The sequence below is a fragment of the Solea senegalensis genome, linkage group LG3, assembly GCF_019176455.1.
Source record: "Solea senegalensis isolate Sse05_10M linkage group LG3, IFAPA_SoseM_1, whole genome shotgun sequence".
Lineage (NCBI taxonomy): Eukaryota > Metazoa > Chordata > Actinopteri > Pleuronectiformes > Soleidae > Solea > Solea senegalensis.
The window spans coordinates 10,220,662-10,229,165 of NC_058023.1; positions in this window are offsets into that span (position 1 = coordinate 10,220,662).

The window sequence follows — 8,504 nt, forward strand, 5'->3', positions numbered from 1 at the left end:
ACAGAATCACAGCTCAATAATGTGTTGACATGAACTTGTGTGTGTGTGTGTGTGTGTGTGCGTGAGTGAGTGTCACAATGCCACAATAATACAACTGTGATGGACCATCTGTAATTCTTTGGTCTAAATGGCTGTTTGTTCAAATGTTCAGCCTGAGTTACAGGCCTTGAGTCCAGTTTGCAGATGGGACTAAACACACACTTTTGAAATATTTTCATCCTCGATAAAAGCACGACCATTTGCTTTGTATGACATCTCATCAGCAAACCTTCAAAATAAACCTAGAAAAAAATATACACACAGCAGCAATATGAAAACATTTCTTAAGTGATTGTATTATAACCTACTGGTTTGTGTTTTGGACTTTATACACCATTTTATTTTACACAAAATAATGATAATTTGTTTTGATACATAAATATATTGGGAAAATAAGTCATTTCACACCTTGTATTTTTCTTTATTATAAATATTGTACAAATTCTTGTGTATATATTAATGTAAGCATTTAAATTTGACGATCAAGAAGGATTAAAGATAATTCTTGACCACAGTTGGAGCACAAGGTCTATGCAGTAGCTGTTCTGGAGCTTGTGATTATATCACATGATCTTCATCACATGATGCAGCATGAGTCTGGTTAGGAAAATCCATATTTTGATAAAACATCAGCAGATGATCTGTTGATTTATTACAGCAGCAACAAATCAAAAGGTGCAGTCAAAGACAAAGACTAAGACAGCATAGTTGAAAAAACTCCATCCTCATGAAAACATGTGCTAAAGTACTATACATTTTTACTCTTAGAAATTATGCAAAACTGTACTCTTTGTCTGAACTCTGAACATGAGCATTACCGTGAAGCAATTAATTAATTAATTAATTAATTAATTAATTAATGTCGAACTGTAGATGAGTTAAAAAGACTTAAAATCCTGAAAACATGTGTTAATCTCCATCATTTACTGTAGCAGTGACATTTCTAAAAACTCAATATTTAACAAAGGAGTCTGATGTATATAGTGACAGTGCTGCTCAAAGCCGGCGATCATGAGCTGAATCACAACCCGTCCGGTCGTATTTTCGCTCATTGTCAGATGGAGTCTATGTTCTGGTCATGCCGGAAGTACTGAACTAATCTTTTTAATTAACTGATTCTAATGATTCGATACACAAACTGCTTTGCTTGTCACTAGTTTTTGTTTGCGTGGCGTATAAAACAACATTGAGGAGGTACTATAGTAATGGAAAACAACATGCCTGATACCCAAACCATGTATAGTCGAGCTGAGTAACTGTCATGGTGGCTATAGCCTTTATATATGGTTCTGACAAAATTCCATTTTAGTGGGAAACACTGAGCAACTTTACAAACCCCAACATTGGATTCCAAAATAGCCAGCACGATACTAACACTGCTACTTTTACTGTTAAAAGCACTTGTGTAAATCAGTCGTCCGCTTTCATTTTTAACCCTAGACACGTTGCTATGATGTTAGTGTGCGCAAAATATCATGTAGCGTGCTATCAACTGGTACTGCTAACAACGGCTAACGACGGCTAGCTAGCCCGAGATACGTTTCCCTCGCGGTGAGTTCCGACTTCCGAGTTCTGACGTAGCAAACAGACATGCACGCACTGATACACACACACAAGTCACACACCTCATGAACCCTAACCCTTATCTCCAGCACTTATGGGTATAATAAACGTTCGGACTCACCATTAGGAACACCAGTGCTTCTTCTTTGATTATTGTACAACTGTAACTGCAGTTAACAATGTACAATAATCCAACCATCGTGGTTTCCATCGTGAGTGGCTTCAGTCGCGTCTGTGTTGCGTTCACTGTCCTGTCGTAAATAGTATCACCTAAATCTGAACAGAGACGCTATGTCAATTTACTCATCACTTTCAACTTATTATCACCTACATTTACTCGTGATACACCTTTGTATTAATTGTTTGCAGCATATTTTCTATACTACAATCAAATAAACTGCATTTAAATTATCCCTATTTTACTCTATGTTTCAATTAAAGAACTTGAAATGACCATGTTAATTGACATGACCTAACCCCATCTACATTTTAACAGGAAACATACAGGTGTTACTGATAACAATACTACTGGACAGTGTGTATTATGTTGTTTTACTTTTACTTTTTATTATTTACTATATTCCTGTTCACACCTGTGCTCTTCCTAATGTCACATGTCAAAATGTGGCCTGTTAATGTGTGCACTGCTTCACCTTCACAACTTACAGTTTACTGACTCCATTGATTCATTATGTCTTATTCTTCCAAACACATGCACCAGGAGCTCTTTCATCATCTCATTTCCTGCCATAGGGTTATTAAAGAAAAAACAATCCCTGAAACCTGCTGTTCCCCCCTCTCTCTTGCTCCCTGTTCCTCAGTTTTTAGGTCCGTTTGGTTCTCAGGAATGCAGCTGTGTCTTTTCAGCAAGTTTAAGCCGACTCTTGTGTGAATCGTGTCAAAACAGGCGGACATCACTTAGTCCACGAGAGCTGAGCGAAGCAGGGAGATGCTGAGAAAGGCAGGCAGGCTTGGGGCCACCACTGAGCCGTCCAGTCCTTAAGGTCACCAGGTAATTAACCTCTGACCAGGCAGCGGGGCCCAGCCCTGATTTCTTGGCGTGTCTTTTGCGCTGTCTTCATCTACTTCCTTTCCATCTGTCTGTGAATTGTGAGTGCGTTTTTAAGTTAAAGGGCAGCAGACTTGCATTCAGTGTGGTATGTTTTGATTTATTAATATTACTGCTGGGGTAAAAAGAAGGTGAAAGAAATGCTGGTCCCTCAAAAATGCTGGTACATTATAAATATTGCAAGGTCCAGTTTAGGATGGTTTATTTGCATGTACATCTTCATACAAGTTTCTCTTTAAGAAAAAATAATGTTGGTATTTGTGGCCTTTTATATGTACTTAAGGTAAAAGTGTTGCTATTCAGAGGCTGTCATTTTGTGCCGCCATATACTGTATCTACAGCAGCCCGAATGGAAAAACCAGCCAGAGTGTATGTGTTTTGAAGCAGAAGCTTACAAAGCCAATGGCATCCTTTCTGGCATGTGAAGGCCACCATAGTTTCTTGACACCATTACAACCTGCGGTAACACAATTATTTGTCAGTACTTCTTACAAAATGGACCTTTCACCTCTTAAATTATGCTCCTTTTAATACATGTTGCTGTTGCCTCTGTCTGTGTTGACATAAGATGAATCACTTCCTGTGTGCAGTGCGGTGATGTCACCAGGTGACACGAGATCTAAACACAGCCGTACTGGGAAAAACAGACTTCATCAACATTGTGTGAACTGCATGCTTTAAATGCACCAGATCTGACATTATATGTGAAAATCACACAATATAGTTTTATGTAAAATTGAAATTGTACATTTAATGTTCACTTTGGCAGCTAAATAGCGGATTAAAACTCATCTGTGAGCCCATTTTTCCCCCTCTCTCTGTCATCTCGCTGCTGCCGTTTTCCTGCTAGAGCTCCTCTCCTCATCTGCTCAGTCAAACTAATCCCCTCCCTTCTATCCCCCCGCAACCCTTGACCCTCTGCACCTCTTTGAATGTCACATGACTGTGCAGGTGTGGAGGGGTCTCTGCCCCAGCCGACCCCCAATTAGTGACCCTAATTAGTGGAGGGGCCCCCCTGATGGGCCGCTGAGCTGCTTTATAGGAGGAGGAGGAGGAGGCAGGAGAGCGTGGGAGGAGAAGTGGGTGCGACGGGACAGTGATGCATTCCTAAAGGTCTGGTGCGCCTCCAGAAACACACACACAAACACATACGGTGGCGGTTAAAGGGAAACAGAGCCAACATGGAGCCCGGGGCTCATTTGTTGATGCACAACAAACAGAGTTTGAGTGTTGATGTGGAATTGATCCTGTGTGCACACACTGGCACACAAGACTTTGAACAGGAAGGAGGATAGTGAGAAGCATCAGGTGCAAAATCAAACAGACGATTTCATGTTTTCTTTCTTTCTTTTGGTTTGTTTGTTTGTTTACTGCCTCACTCTCTCTTCTCATAGTATTTTGTTTTCAAGTAGTTGTTATTGTTCACTGATTAATGATGAGGCTATTCTTAAAACCTGTACTGAATTGTATTGTGATTGTGTTTGTACATAGAGTCGACCTACTGTGCACTGATTAACAATGATATTAATTGTAATTAATGGAACATCTCAATTCATACTGTGTAATATTGCTTGTGGAAGGTCAAGGGTTTGTTTTGAACAAACAAACATCACCACCCTGTTATTCAACAGTCTTAAAGAGGCCATTTACGATCAGAATAAACTGTGCATATATTTAATTATACATTTACTGTAATAAGGTTGTAAACGTGAACTGAATGAGTGATTTTAATGAGCTCAAATCAAAGAGAAAAAGATTCAAATCATTGTTTGATTTTCAAGGTATTAAAGGCAGTTCCTTTAATTAAGGACTAAACATACGTATGCCTGGATATTGCTGCCAAGTGCTTTGTTTCTTATCTGTGTTACGTGCACTTTGTATTTGTATTGTGCAATGGTATGTCTGATTTTTCGTTTACAAAATGCACATCAATAGCGCCAATATGCATGGCCTATGATCATTTTTTGCCAATGCAACGTCATTTTACCTCACTGAATTTTATTTGCTTGGTAACAGCAACATGAATGTAGTTAATTCAAACCAAATGATGTCAGTTATCTCTATTTAACTTACTGTATATAGTTTAAATGAACTTTTTACACTGAAGTAATTAAAGTTTACTGTACAAACACTAAAAGGGCTGTGTCGATGGAACTTTTTTCTTCTTTTCAGTACATAATGATTAGTTTATTCTATTGGCCTGTTCTATTTCATTGTGTTGGACAATGTTTCTGTACTGTTGAGCTGCTGTGCACTGTGACAATTAAACGGAAGTCTTCTTCGCAATAATTATTAGTACAAGCACTGGTGGAGCATGTATAATATGGCAGCTAATGGGAGATTATTGGTTAAAAAACAGCAATAAAAACCCAATTATCTGAGTGCTGTTGCTCCTCAGTGAAGCTGTTTAGCACCTCAGTTTGCTGCTCCTGTGTGTCGCCTCCCTGCTCTGCTCCCCATCTTTAAAACAGGCCACCCATCTGGTCTCCTTTCTGCTCGCCCTCTCGCCTCTTCCTTTGCTCCAATAAAGGTGCCAATCACTGTAATTGGCACCCTGTGGATCAATTGTCCCGGCCAGGAGAAGTGCCCCATGCTGCAGTCTGCACAGAGGGGGAAACAAGAAGTGTGTTACTTTTTTTACCGGCTCCGGGTGCAGATGAATGTGAATGGTGATGTGTCACTATACAGTTTAGTTAGTAATGATAAAATAAATAATGAAAAAAAAAGAAAAAAGATTGATGATTGATGATTTATTCGACATGAAGTGAATTCTTTTTGAATGATTCTTGAGTGTTGTTTATTTTTACTTTTTCTCTCTACAGGTTTCCCTTACTACCTTTACTTGATTTTCTCATAATTCATTCTTGTATTTATGAGTGTAAAAACGAAATAAATAAAAGTATACATAAATTGAAAAACTATTTTCTCTACATTTTCTACTTGTTACTTTTCTACAGGTTTTTGTTGTTGGTTTTTAAATAAATATTTGTTATGAGTATGACGTAATTCCCTGTGAGTTTGTAATTTCAGTATGTATCTTTAAATGTTGCCATACATTTAATAAAGAGTGATTTGTTTTTGCAGTGTTTATCCCACCCCTGCATGTATATATTTATGTTTATTTCAACATTTACTGTGTGACATGTAACTCAAACCTCCTCTCAACTGAAATGCACACAGACAGAGCTAAATCCCAATTTGAGCATTATTTCCCTTGTTCTGTTTTTCTTTGTCTCAGTTTAATGTCCTTGCTCACTCTGCCTGGTTTTGTTCTGTTTTATTATGTTGTGTTTTCACAATATCCGTCTATGTCCTGCATTTATGCTTGTAGCTTTGTTTGTTTTTTTTCATTTCTTTGTATTTGCAACAAAAAAATTAAAAGAAAAATGTGCAAGCTTTGTAATGAAATAAAATGTTATTAAACTATGAAATAGTTTAATAAAATAAATATTATTAAAGTGGATTCAAGGTTTGTTTTTTATTACTATTCTTAAATTAGAACTTTGTTATCTGTGTTTTTTCAACAACAGCAATGACTTTTTATGTAAAAACCTCAGAGCTAAAGCATCCAGTGTGATTTAGGCCCCGACACAATCACAGTAATGTCCAGAAATGAAAACTAACCAGGAACTAACCTGGTGTCTTCTTTTCAAAAAGGCCAAATACACCAAAACAACACGAATGAATTCGTATGTACTTGGATTTGCTAAAGGTTCTGTTTGCTTGAAAGTCCTGCTCTTTTCTTGACTTCAGTTCAACCAACATGTTTCCACATTAAATGACAAAGAACAAAATGATGTTGTGTCCGGTGCAGATATTGCTCTTTCCGATCTTTATATTGAATGAAAAGGGACTTTTAAACCACAGTTGAAAGCTTAGATTTGTAATTTTGGAACTATTTGGTGTGAACGTTTACTTTTGACTTCAGAGTTGTACAATTAAAAACCATTTATCTTTTTCTGTGCCTGCTCAGGTCAATACAGACTCTAGTTTCTTTCACTAATTCACCAGAGGGGGAAAAAAAACTCATTTAAAGTATCAGATTTATTTCATAGAAACAGAAAAGCCTGAATCGTTCAATATTCCGCGGCGCGTAGTCTCACATTTTCATCCAATCTGTGTCCCAAGGGCATGTCCGCCACAGTGTCTGTGTGTCTGTAACATGTGAACCTGAAAACAAAAAATTCAAAGTGCAAAGTATTTAAAAGGCACAAAAAGACCTGCAGAGGTGACATGGCCACCGCCTTGATGTTTACGCCACACCGATGGAGCTGACAAAGAAGTCAAGGTTTTTAATAAAGCTGCGAGCAAGGCCCCAAACTGTGCAGTGTGAATTGACAGAGCCTGGATATGCAGATGTCAGTGAGACACAAAGAGAATCTCATATATTCACTGAATAGCTGTTGATTAAATTTTATGTGTCATTGTTGTGGTGTTTTTTCTTCTTCTTTTTTTTTTACATGGCCTTGAGGCCTGATGTGGGTGAGGGGAGAAAACAGAAGACAGGAGGCAAATTACATAGACATATTTATATGCATATGAATAAAAATACATATACATATTGTACAGTATCTCGGCCGAGAGTGAAAACAGCTCCGTCAGCCCAGAAACAGAAGTAAGCCTCTTTAAATAAGTGCAAAATGTTAATGAGACGAAGAACTGTAAAGCATATAAAGTTGTTGTTTCTTTTCCGAACTGTCTTTCGCATTTTGTTTTACCTGTTAAATTCACACGGAGCGGACATGGAGATCACTTGTGCAAAGACCCATTTATATATATATTTATATATAAAGTTATATCTATGTACATACAGTAGAGCTTGGTCATCGTAAGTAGTAGCTGGTGAAAAAAAAACAAACAAACAAACAAAAAAACCAAAAGTAGTTATGGCCCATGAAGGACCTTGGCTGTGCATTAAGAGAAAAAAAATAAACCTAGAAGAATCTGTTTTTGCTTCTTTCTTTCTTTCTTTTTTTTTAAATAAAAGGAACATTTCACACAATCTCACAGGACTTCATCCCGAGATATCTCTGAGACGGTGGTGTCACCTGAACAAGTGCAAGATGTCACAGATTGCACACGACAACAAAAAGCCAAGCCTCCGCTATAAGAAGAAGTGAAAGAAAAGCAGGAAACAAAAAAATAAATAAAATAAAAAACCAGAAGGCTTGTGTTTAACTGATGCAAGGCTTTACAAAGTTCCACTCGGTGACTGTTTCCATCCGGCTGAACCGATCGAACCGCAGCTGCTTTTAAGGTAGTAACTACAGATGTACATTAGATTAAAACCATAAAGTGACAGGATATGGAGCGAGTGCTGAAACGTGAGGGAATGAAAGAAAAGTAGGATTATTTTTTGATTTTTTTTTTTTTGCAACCACTGAACCACAAAAACTGGATATTTGCTTCGTCTTTTTTTTTTTGTTCATTCAAAGCTAAAATATCCATGAACTTGAAATCAACACTAAAACAATTTGAATATTTCATTAAATATAAAAATCAGGAGAAGAGATCATTTTGCTGAGGCCACAGCAGGAAAGCAATTCAGGGAGGAGTGAAAGAAGCCTGTTGTAAAGAAGAGTAAAGGGGGAGGGTGGGGGGTTTGTGAAAAGGGTACATCAGCTGTACATGAGAAGCAAGCGTCCTGACCTCTCAGCTTCATCTCTCTGCTCAATATTTGATATCACCACTTGTGAATTATGGATGGTGCTTATAGAAAATAATACAGCGTTCAACAACAGCCCAGGTGCACCGCAGCAAAGAGCCATGAGCAGATAACAGGGTTTCCTTCGCAGCACTGCGACTGAGCTCTGAACACAACAACAACAACAAC